The following is a 13,300-nucleotide window of genomic DNA, read 5'->3' as shown; positions in this document are numbered from 1 at the left end:
AGCTACTAATCTCTCTAATGGAAAGAGTATTTTGGGGTGGTTTTCTGTGCTTACTAAGGATTAGGCAGAGACTGTCCACAGTTAGATGCTGGAAACAAAAGCAGGAACATAGACATATAAGATGTCATAGTTTACTGTATGTCAATTTAGGTGCTGCTTTCCTCCAAAGTAACTTAGATGTTGAAATATTTGGATGCTAGTGTTATACCATTTGTTTTACCATTGTTTTACTCCATTATTGTCATAGGACTGTATCTGTTATTTATTTTATCACCAAGGATGGCCTGGAGGACATGGTAGCGCAGTGGGGTTTGGCCAGGTCCTGCTCTCTGGTGGGTCTGGGGTTCAAGCACTCCTTGTGGTGCCTTGCGATGGACTGGCGTCCTGCCCTGGGTGTGTCCCCTCCAACCCTGTGTCCTGTGTTGCCGGGTTAGGCTATGGCTCGCTGCGACCCCCTCCCCCCCCACTTGGGTCAACCAACTTCAGCCAATGTATGTGTGAGGAAGGCCCATAGCTAAAACACACCTGTGTAGGTTTTAAATCCTCAAAAAAAGTGTGTGTATACATAGTTAGTATTAGAGTGCTGCCCTTATAACTCTTTATTTTAAATTTCTGTACTGGTGCAATTTTGGATCTCGATCGAGGCGTCTACAGCAGTAGCGAGGATTCCGACAGCACGCCTTTGTCGGGAAGGCAGTGGCTCTGAACGCCGCGCCGCCTGCCGCGGTGGAACGTTAGAGCCTTTTTGAACACAGCATATAAAATTAAGGTAAATGTGCAACACTTAGACACAGTCTCGCCGGATATGAGCTTTCAGAGGGTTCCCTCTGATGAAAGGAAACAGAATATTTGGATGAGCCAGAAACACGGCTCTTTGTTCTGCTGCTGTTCCGCCTTGTGTTCCTGACATGTGACGGCTCTGACTGGGCACGCGCTGATCCCGGGATGACTGATATGCAGCACAATTCAGGTGAACTTAAAAAGCAGCATCGAGAAATCAATAGAGCATAACTGGCATGGAAAATTCAATAATGCTTGCTATGTTAGACAGGGTAAACACCGGTGCTAGACGGGGTCCTCTGGATTGGCATTAGAAAGCACAATTGAGGAGGCCTGTAGGATCGATGCAGCGTTGAGAATTATTGAGCGCTTGGAATTCGGCGGGGGGTCTTCGGACCCGAGCGTCACACTGGCGCTATTCGGATGAATGTTTCGAGGTTGGAAGAGCACCCGATCTTGCTTCTCCATTGAGCCGTGCCATAACAAAATACCTCGAGTCGGTCTCGGCGCTCAAGGAACCGCTGGACTACGCTGGGCTATAATGGCAAAGCTTGTCACGAACGGCCTGCTGAACACCTGATAAATTCCAGACGAGCTCCCGACAACAAAACGATCAGAGTTCACGGCGATGCAAGTTACATTTTTTGTGCCACCGCATACCGGTATCTCAAAACAAGTCAGTTCATCTGGGCGCAACTCGGGCCGTCGGTGAAGGTTGGCGAGGTCGGCCAATTAAAGGAGAGAAACATTCGCTTTAGAATATCAGCAACGGCTCATCGCAAATCGAGTCAGTGTTCAAAACAAGGAAAAAAACACGCCTTTGTCTCGGCTGGTTCCGGAAGGACGCGGCGGACCCAAGCGCGGAGTGGAATTTGTGCTTTATTCAAGGAAATCCGAGAGACTTTGTCACAGGACAGGCAAGAGGTCTTCGAGGCGCGAACGTTGTTACGGGGACAATCCAAAAGGCAAGGTCGGTACACAGGCAAGAGGTCGATGATCCTAAGGAGGTACGAGGACTAAGGACTAGGGTCACGGGACAGGGAAATGACTCAGGGACTGGGGATCAGGGATCAGCAGAGTATCGATAAGGCGACGTGAGCGTGGCAGTCTTAAATAAAGTTGTACATTACCATTACTAATTTCCACATTTTCTATACCTCCATATAAGTCTTCAGGTAAGGTGCCATATTTTAGAGACTGTAACAGTGCATCAATGTATGTAAACTGGGTGATTACAAGTACAATTTATCCCTAAGCACAATATCTTAGAGTTAAGCACTGTCAACTCATGGACCGTCAAGGTCCTGGTTTCTTTTTCTAATCAGCCCCATTTCCCTGCTTTTTTCCAATTCGTAAAGCGATAGCAGCATAAATTAACGAAAAACACATTTTAAACGTAGAAATAGCCTCACTAAGAACTTCCGAGCAATTTACGCATCTGATTGCGGATTTACTGCATTGTTAGGGCCTCACGTTGAAATTGTTATTTAACCTCATCGCAAGGATGAATAACACAGAAACTATTGCGGGAGGTTTTTAAAAATATTTTGATGTTATCGCGCCACTTGCGGAGTAATCCTACAGCAGTGGCACAAATTACTTGATTATGAAATGCTGAATTATATAAACACTCTCCATTAAGTAGGTTATTTGGAAGGAAAGGAAGGAAAAAAGATAGAGGCGTTCGTCATACTTAGTTTCAAAATCATTTCCGACGTATTAGTTGATTAACCTGTGTCTTATTTTATTGTGAGCAGTTTGAACATATATACTTATACCTGCCTTCCCCAATATAAGAGAGAAGAGCATCTAAAACAGTTGACTGAGACGGCCGTTTGGAACATTACTGATACGTAATTAATATTAAACACCTAATGTACTGCAGGTAGTGTGACGAAATTTTGACTGGCAAGGTTTAGATTAAGTTTAGTCACTGGCAGCACTTTGGAAAAAAGTTGTACATTTTGTGCAGTAACCCTTTCGCATTTTTTTTTTTTTGCACATTCAAGGTTCGGCAATGAACGTCACTTAATCAGCTTACTATAAGAGAAGTAATCTCGGTACAGAAATTAACCGATCAGGGGCAGCCAGACCAAATAGTTCATGTTATGAAAGCACGCTCTAATGACACGTTGATAATTATTGATGCAAAACAGCACCAAACACAGCAGCGTGATTCCTTAATGAAACACAAGAAGCCAGGAGATGAGGATCAAGGGATATAATCATACCGGAATCCATCCTTACAAAGCAGCACATTTTTAAACATCAAATTGAGGGCACAGATAATTAACCTTTCACTAAGGAGCCAAGTCAAGCTTGGCAATAAGTGCCATTTGAAGAGAGGAGTTGATTAAAATCAAGTCTCATTCTTCCCACAGTTTGGATTTGTATTTTTCCTAATCAGCCCACTCCTTCACTCCCACACGTAAAGAGAAGTAACACACTGCTCGTTGCTGTACAGTTTTCAGAACACGCGGTTCGATTCAAATTCTCCCACTTCTGCTCTTGTGCCCTTAACTTTGGACAACAGCAACTTGCATTTGTTTTTCCCGTGGTTCTGGCAAACGGCGGAACATGGAGATCGTGCTGCCTCCGTTTTCTCCGATGCCACAAAGTACTGGTAAAAGTACATGTTAAGAGAAAATATCAGCAGTTGATAGTGTTGTGGTTAGAGCTGCTGCCTTTGGTTCTGAAGGTTATTGGTTTCAATCCCACCCACTGCTGTAGTACCCTTGAGCAAGGTACTTACCCTAAATTCCTCCACTGAACTTCTCCAACTGTATAAAAAGGTAAATTGTTGTAGGCTGTTTTAAATTGTAAGATGCACTGGAGAAAAGTTAGCTAAATGAATAAATATATTGCAAATACACACATTGACCAAAACCACTTGTCCCAAGTGGGATCGCAGCAAACCGGAGCCTAACCCGGTAACATAGGGCGCAAGGCTGGAGGGGGAGAGGACACACCCAGGACGGGATGCCAGTCCATCACAAGGCACCCCAAGCGGGACTTGAACCCCAGACTCACTGGAAAGGAGGACCCAGTCAAACCCACTGCACCATTGCAAAGCCATTCCTTTCTATTCAAAGGAGCTGGGTTTCAATACTGTTCCTGCTGTAGTACCTTTGAACAGAGTACTTATGTTGAAATGACACAGTAAAAATTACTGCATACCTACTATATAAAGACATAAATAATTGCATGGAATGTAGAAAGAAAAAGCATGCACACAAATACAGAACCCATGGACATCCCACTTTGGAGCATCACATATTTCCATTAAAATAAATAGAACATTACATACACACACCTGCTTACCATGCCCGCCACCCTAGACTCAAAGGACCCAGGTTTTAATGCTCCCCCTGCGGTAGTACCCTTGAACAAGGTGCATACACTGAATGGCTCTGGTAAATGTTACCACGGTGTATCACCAGGTATACAGTCTCACGTAGTAGCTAAACATTGTGAAGATGCCATCCTAACATATGTATCTAGTTACCAGTAAGAAGCTTCTAGTTGCCATGACTCCCCATATTTAAGCCAATGTTCAGTGAGAAGGGACCTGGGGTGAGAGACAGAGGAGATGAAGAGGGTTCCGATTCTCATCCCTTCAACACATCTCCCAGCCTAACAGTCAGAGGACACTCAATCCCAAAATTCCAGGTAAGTGAGTGCCCCCTTGGCCCAGGAACCTCCACATTGTCTTACTTACAAAAACTAAGTAGCTTCGTGTACAAAGCTACCACTGTATATCACAGGGAAAAAAGATGTCAGACAAATGATGGTGGTAATAATCGTCAGTTTTGTATTTTCCAGTTCAAATTTGTCTAATGGGCGGCACCGTGGTAAAAAGAGTAGCGCTGCTGTCTCACAGAGCCTGGGTGATGCGAGAGGACATGGGTTCGATCCCTGCTCAGTCTGCGTGGAGTTTGCATGTTCTCCCTGTGTCTGTGTGGGTTTCCTCCGGGTGCTCTGGTTTCCTCCCACAATCCAAAGACATGCTGTTCAGGTTCACCCATAGTGTGAGTGACAGAGAGTGTGTGTGTGTGTTCCACTGATGTATGGATGCGTGACCCAGTGTAAGTAGTGTATCTAGCAGTGTAAGTCACCATGGTGAATAAGGTGTGTGGGCTGGTAACACTTCGTAGAGTTCATTGGAAGTTGCTTTGAAGAACAGTGTCTGCTAAATAAATGTAATGTTTACCCCAGTGGGGGGGTGGTGTGGTTAGAGTCATCACTTTGTGCTCAAAGGACCCAGGTTTTAATACTGCTCCTGCAGTACTACCCTTGAACAAGGAACTTACACTGACTGGCTCTAGTAAACGTTACCACTTTGTATAAACATTTATACAATTTTATGTAGTAGCTAAACATTGTAAGTGACTTGGATGAAGGTGCCAGATCAGTGAATAAAAAATATGAACATAAAACACATATGAAGGGGGCGTGGTGGCATAGTGGGTTGGACCGCGTCTGGGGTTCGATTCCTCCTTGGGGTGCCTTGCAATGGACTGGCATCCCGTCCTGGGTGTGTTCTCTCCCCCTCCAGCCTTTTGCCCTGTGTTGCCAGGTTATGCTTCCGCTCCCCCCGACCCCGTATAGGACAAGCAGTTTCAGATGATGGTGCGTGTGTGAAAATACATATGATTGACAACAGAAATACTGAACTACAATACAAAACTTTTCAGACTTTGTTTGTATTGGTTGCTCTGTTTGACATCCAAGGAACTTGACCTTAAAAATAAGCGAGGTGTGTTTTTTTCTTTTTCTCCCGCACTGTGAGAAGAGAAATAGTTTTAACAGCTTTCTTCGGGGGAGGGGGGCGGGGGACCGAGAGACTGACCAGGAGGTGTGAAACGGAGGGCTAGTTGGGCCCGAGGGAGAAACCAGCTCCTGCTGATGAATGTGGAGGCGCGGAGCACAGTTTTTTTTTTTAACATGCCTTCCAGCCGCAGCAGGGGGCCAGCGGGATTTGAGTCATTTCACTTGGGATGTCATCGGCCTACATCAAGTTCAGCCATCGACAGCAGCTTATTGACTTTATTCGCTCCGAACCGTGGGCCAGTAACGATGTTATCTCCAATGCTTCCGGTAGCCCTTTTTCAAGATGATGTTGTGTTTTCTAACTTGCTTTGGACCGTGTTCTGGTGTGTCGATTCTCCACCATCTTTTCTGTTTTTCGGCAGACGGAACTCAGCAATACAATACTCTATGTCTATATAGTTTATTATTAATTACTTTTTAGCGGACGCATTTGTGCAAGACTTGGAGTGCTGGATGCGCTGCATCAAACTCCCTAGAATAATGCGCCCATCTATACCACGGCATAGCGCAATCAGGCACACGCTCACTCATTCGCTCACACATACACACATTAAGGGCATGTGGGAGGAAACCAGAGCACCCACAGGCAACCCACATAGAGGTGGAAAGAAGTGCGATCTCCGCACAGATTCAAACACCAAGAAAACGCTGCGTTGCTCACGTACGAATAATTGTTTTGAAAGAAGTATATTTGGGAAAAAAAAAAAAAAAGTTTTTTTTAAAATCCTCTTGTTCTATACTGCCTTTTTGTTCATCTTCGTCAGGTGTGTCAATCATTTCCGAGGCCTTTGTATATTAAATCAATGTTTTGCTCAACCCTGATTCAGGCTGACAGCTGTTTATAATAAAACAAACATCGTTGGCATTATAGCCAATTATGACGTATGGGCATAAAAATATCTACACATTTGAGTCAAGAGGAAAGGGGCACCCCCCTAATTGACAAATTTGGAGCAAACTGATATTGTGCATCGTATTTAAAAATTCAGGAGCTGGATATGGGAGGAAAGTGAGGAAAAACTTCACACTCGCTCAAAATCCTCTATAGACCTATAATTGTCTTTGTCTCCTTTCCCTTGTCAAACACATTACTTCATCATTACCATAGTTAGGAACTTTAATTGAATTTCCCCCACTCATTAAACCTCCCACATGAACATTATCAGAGATTCTGCAGTGCAAAATAACTACTGGATGTATCGCTAATTATTCAGCAACAGTGCACGTTGAACTTTTTACCCCCGCCAGAAAATTGCACTTGTTTATTCATGGCTCGAAATAAAGAGGGATGTGCTTGGGCGATATTCTTTGAGGGTAGTCGGGAGCAAGCCAAACCATGAAATACTCCATCCAGGAGCAACTATTTTATCACCTGCCAAAATGCTCAGACTCCCCCCCCCACAGCAAGAGGCAAAACAGCCATCTGTAAATATGTAGCTTAAGTTTTCACTGGACTTGCAAAGTTAGATTTCATTTGTAGTAAGGGGGGGGAAGTGCTGAAGTCACACATTACAGAAGATTCCAAGATACCCTACAAAATATTTAAAATGTCTAAAGAGTTAACTCAGATGAAGCTATAAATGGAAGAAAAAAAGGTTCCCAATGCTTTCACTTCTGGAATCTTATTCAGCTGTTGGAGAGCTGCATATGGTTACTGGGTCAAACCTCAGGCTTTTCGCCAATTTAAGTCCAGGTTTTGTTTCAAAGGAAGGGAGGTAAAGCAACCAGCAGATGCCAATACCTTCTCTAGCAGATTTCCATAAGTGCAGGATGTACTTTTTTTTTTTTTAAAAAAGTACCAAAAAAAAAAAAAGTTGTTTGAAACTATTTTAACCAAGCCACATTTGTCATATCTGAAACTCTAGTGTGCTGTCCTGAAAAAGAACTCCAAACACAAACATTATGTCACAGTATGATTTACAACTCCAGAAACAAGTCATCTTCAGGTAATATGATTTTTTTTTTTTTTTTAAAAGCAAACAGTTATTCTGACATCTTTACAAGTCTGGCTTGCAAAGCCCAAGGGTAATTGAAGTGAACTGGACTTGGAGATAATACCCAGTAGACATCACCCCATTTCTACATAGAAAAATGGATAAAACCAAATTGCATTCACATCGTAAGTACACAAAAACCAGTACGGAGGGATTTATGCAGGGAGAAGAAATCCACGTTTAGCCCAACAAAGAAAATTGGAAAATTCTGTTGGCACCATAGCAGTTTTAATAAGGGTTCTTCCCCCCTCAACACTCAATTACAGTACATATTGTGGTCTGTATGTGGCAGAATGTCATTTATTAGAGAAATTATTGAATTACTAAAAATAGTTGCAGGGAGAAGCAGTGCATTTCCAGACATAATAGAATATGATTGAGAATAAAAACTTAGAAAGTTCCCACAACACCAGGTGTAGCTGCATAGTTGATGCAAGACAGACAAGGTCATATGAAAATATTTCCTCTACTTCATAGTGCATAGAATTTCTTTTACACACAGGAAAATTAAAAACCGACACAAGCGCGTAGACATCAGAAGCACATTTTCCACATGGTTTCTTGCAATTGTTCGGGGCCCTTTTGCACTCAGCGACACCCACACCAGCGATTCCTTCCCGTTATAGCCAACAGTTAAATCTGGTACACATCTTAAACCTCATTTCTTATAGGCATGATATTCAAAAGGCCGTTTTTCCCCTGAAAATCGGCTTGTTTGAGGGAGAGTTGGAACATGGATTTAAAACATGAAGGCATGCAGGACAAGTGCACCACCCCGGTAAGGGGCAAAGCAAACATTTCAGTCAAAATGAATCTGATTATTGGTGGAATTTTCACATTCCTCAGCATTAATTCAATTTTTATTTAAAAAAAAAAAAAACCAAGTCTCAATTTCCACATAAAGTTTTGTTGCAATACCAAGGACAGAGGCACATAAAGGCTGAAAACGGGAGCCGCACCTGCTGATATTGACATTATGGGCGGAGGATCGCGTCATTCCGATGGATGGATGGATGGATGGATCCGCACGCGACGCCACGTGTCGCGCGACCCGTGAAATATTGTAACCATCACGGCCCCCCGAGGGGTTTACTTTAGGTTCAGCTCTTATCGTGCGGTACCCCTTCAGGCAAACATCCCGCCGCCATTATTTACCGTTGGCCTCATCTGCAAGCAAAATAAATTTGTCTCTCGTGAATGAGGCTCCGCGCTTCCGCCGATTCCGAGCGTCTTCAGTCACACTTTCGAAGGCAAGGACGCCGCAATAAACATTTATTATTCACACAGGCGAGTTTATATCCGCAGCAACTGACAAGTTGTGGGCAAACACCAGTGTCATCACTCAACGGCGGCTCCCCAATTACCTTGGTTAATTAAACATCGCTCTCCGAGACTAGTGACGCTTAATGCTTTGTGTACAGTGCAAATGAGAGCCATCACTTACAGGCATCCTCCCGTTCAGGAGACGTTCCCACGCCGCCGTCTGCTCGCGTTGAGCAGCTTGGACAGGAGCGCAATTTACGGCATATCAGCATCCATCTTATCAAATTAAGGGCCGGAGCTCCATAACGGGGAACGCGTTCTTTCGCGTCCCGGACGCCCAGAAGAGCGGTGCTGGAAGGACTAAATGGGTCACCCGGTACGTCTCCGCGGCAGAGCTCCGCTCTCCCTCCTCATCCATTAAATGAGCCATTTACGGAAACCTTAATAGATGTCCCGGCGACGCATTCGTTTTCGGGAAGCCCTCAGCAGAGGAGGAAAAAGAAAAAGCGGCGTGCTAATAAGATGCTTGCCACCCCAACCACCTTCACCCGTCGCAACGAGGGGCCCCCGGCCTCGGAGTTTCACAAGTAGCGGCACAAAAGAGCGATGGGGGTGGGGGCGGCGCCGGCACCGTGAGGTTCACGCTTGCTTTGCGTCGTCATCCCAGCAATCTGGCGTCTGCCTGTAGGATGAGCAGCAGGAGTGGGTGGAGGTGGGGGATGCAGGAACAGGTGCAAGAAAGTATTCACACCTAGTCTGTTTTCAGTCCCATTTGAGAAGGAAGTCAAGGTCTCTCAAAGACTCTAGCAGGGTAAAGCAGAGGCAAAAGGAAGGGGCTGGAGCTGGAGGGTGGCTTTCCTAGAAGGGAAAGTCAGACCTACATGATTCCCCATTTTATCCACAATCACCTAAGACCAATAAAACTGGAGGAACCAAAACAACCCCAGCAATATGGTTCCAACATAGAACACCACTAAGAGACACGTCAGCACCGAGTAGAAAAAGAAAGAATAAAGCGGCCCGCTGAGGCCGAAAAGCTCCGTGCCCATCGTGATCTCCAACCTCTTTCTTTTTTTTTCCCCTGTAGCCCCATCGGGCTTTTTAACTGGTCCACACACCTGCCTTCCGTTTCCACCTGATTGGGTGTTTTGTTCTAAAGACACAACATCCAGCATGATAAAGGGGCTCTAAGCTGATGCCTCACTGCCTGTCAATTTAGTGTATTTCAAGTGTATTCAATTAAAAAAAATCAACAGATTGAAAAAACTTGCTAATATACTGTAGTTAACACACACACACAATGACTGAAACCACTTGTCCCGAGCGGGGTCGCGGCAAACCGGAGCCTAACCCGGCAACACAGGGTGCAAAGCTAGAGGGGGAGGGGACACACCCAGGACGGGACACCAGTCCGTCATAAGGCACTGCGAGCGGGACTCGAACCCCAGACCCGCCAGACAGCAGGACCCGGTCGTATTAACATATAGTATATTACTTTTTCTTTAATCTGTTCATTTTTTTAACATATTTAATTGACAAAAAATCTGGTACGATGTTCTATGATGGACCGGCGTCCCATCCGGGGTTTGCTCTGCCTCACCCCCTGTGCTTCTGAGATAGGCCCTGAGCCACGGCGACCCCGCATTGGACAAGTGGCTGTTAATGAATGCATTAACGACGAATGCATCAAACAATCAATCAATCAATCGATCAATTCGGTACAGACAAGATATCGTTGGTGGAACTTAATCCTGGCAGTCCGGTTTGTTGTCTCCTACACAACCAAGACCGACATTCTTTAAAGTGCATATCCGGGATGTGAGGAAGGCACTCGGATGCACGCGCTCAGAAGATGGATTATAGTCTGAACCAGTTTACCGGCATTGTCCTCTACTTTACTTCCAGATCGGCGCCCCAGCATGAAATTAGAAAAAGGCGGCATAATAAGATCAAATTCTAATTTTGCTGCTGATATCTGCCTGAAATTGTATAATCTCTTTATTCAGTGAGAGGAATGGTTTTCCAGACTGATTTTTTTTTTTTTTTTTTTTTTTTTGGCCAATGGCCCTCTGTGTATGTGTGTGTTTGTGTGAACTCGGAACTCGGCATCTAAGCAATGATTATACTTGGGGAGCAGTAAATTTGAGCTTTTATCATCTGTGCAATTTTGGCAGCTGATCCTATCGCCCATACCCCGTCAAGCCAACGTCTACCGAATTTATGAGCAGTACATTCTGCTGGCTTTGTGAAAACTTCTCAGGTGCTGAGTATCCCCCCCCCCCGCCCCCAGGAAAGCGATAAAGAGGAAGAAAGTTGACAACTTAACCTAATCCAGATATCGCGGGACAAACCCGCGTGACGCGACTTAAATCGAACGGCGGAGATAAAATCGTGGATACGTTGAGTTCACTTTTTAATTTTACACATTTTTTTTTTTTTTTTTAAAAAAAACCTTAGCTATGGTATATCTTCTTCCAAGGCCTCGCTCCAAGATGCTCCCAGTAATTTGTGTCCCATACTGTGGCTCATAAGAAATGTAATCTGCCGCAGCTGTTGTCCGTAACTGTGGACCAGTAACTCATTCCGACAGCTGGGTTTGTGCTCCATGGGGAAAATATGATATCGCAGGAGCACCTCCTCCAGTTTTGGAAATGATATGTTGCTACTAGTGAGCAGAAGTGTTAAGTTAAATGGTTAGTTAATCTCACCCTTGATGTCCATTCCATCAAAACAAATCTGTAAAAACATTTTTTCCTCCTCTACACAGACACGATAGCCTTTAACGGCACTGTAAAAGACACCTGGGGCAGCAGGTGGCGTAACGGTTAAAGTCATCGACTTCCGATCGAAGGAACCCGGGTTGGAATCCCTGCTCCTGCTGTAGTACCTTTGAAGAAAGGTACTTTCCCTCTAGATGCAGTGGCGCAGTGGGTTGGACCGCAGTCCCGCTCTTTGGTGGGTCTGGGGTTCGAGTCCCGCTTGGGGTGCCTTGCGACGGACTGGCGTCCCGTCCTGGGTGTGTCCCCTTCCCCCTCCGGCCTTACGCCCTGTGTTGCCGGGTAGGCTCCGGTTTCCCGTGACCCCGTGAGGGACAAGCGGTTCTGATAATGTGTGTGTGTGTACTTTCCCTCTATTGCTCCACTAAAAATTACCCAGCTGTATAAGCGACTAGATAATTTTCAGCAGTTTAGCATACAAACCTAACATTGTAAGATGTCATCTAAATAAATGACCGTGATTATAACTTGATATGCACTCTATTTAGGTATGAGGTTGACCGTGTCCTCGGCACAGGGCGTAGATGGGTGTCTCGGAGCCCCTGAACCGCGTGATTGAACCGCACTCGCCGTGTGCAGAGCCTGCGTGTTTTCCCCACGCTCACATGGGTTTCCCCTGGGCGCTCTGGTTTCCTCCCACAGCCCAAAGATGTGTTTCAGATGAATTGGTGGCTCCAAATTGCCACAATAAATACGTGGTTGCCCTGCAATGGACTGGCATCCCATCTAGGGCGTACCCGACTTACACCCTATGCTTCCAGGATAGGCTCTGGATCAGAGCAGCCTTGCACTGGACAAGCAGTTATTGATAATGGACAGACAGATGTCAAATATGTACAATCTGTACTCTGTGCCAATAGAAATGTTGTGACAGAAGCAGCAAACTATACAGATAGTGGCACCGATATCGTAGAAAGACTCGTCCCAGGACCACCCGCTGCTTCCTCTTAATGAAGAAAATGACTTTGTCACTATCGTCAAGTGGGAAGATGAGATGCCGCAGATTACGGTGATTGAGGCAAAAGCTGTGTGTGCTTTCTGACGCTTGCAGGGCAAAGCCTTCGCAGAGCCACGCTCCGATCCTTTCGTTTTTGAACGCGGACAACCTCCTCAACTTTGAGTCGGCCTTTTTTTTTTTTATTTTAAACATCCCATCCATCTGTCTTACAATGGCCCGCCGCTTTCTCCAGCCAGGCACGGATCTCCGCCCCTCCTCCCGACGCTCGTTCGGCGCCGGGTTCTTTCTGTGTATTTTTTTTCTTACAAATTCAGAGAGTGCCTCCATGCTGTTCCCTGAAAGAGATCACACACCTTGCAGAAATAGGTACCCGCTGTTCGTATGATGGTAGTTTTGGTACCTCGCAGCTCCAGGTTGATGGGTACGACTTGGGCTCTGTCCGTGTGCAGGTTGCTTCCCCGGCACGGTCGAAACTCGCGCCCTGAAGGTATGCGAGTGCCCTGAGGTCCCTCATCTTTCTCATTTTATACGCCACCTCAGACAAAGGTATTAGCTAAATACATAATAAATAATAAAATATATAACATTAAATCCTCATGACAGCCACATACATGTAATAAACCCAAAGGAGAGATTATGGTGACACTTGCCAGACCTTATAATGTTCCCAAAGCTTCTCATAAATCCCTGTTATCATC

This window comes from Scleropages formosus, chromosome 4 (genome assembly GCF_900964775.1).
Source record: "Scleropages formosus chromosome 4, fSclFor1.1, whole genome shotgun sequence".
Classification (NCBI taxonomy): domain Eukaryota; kingdom Metazoa; phylum Chordata; class Actinopteri; order Osteoglossiformes; family Osteoglossidae; genus Scleropages; species Scleropages formosus.
Note: the sequence above shows the minus strand (reverse complement) of the source record.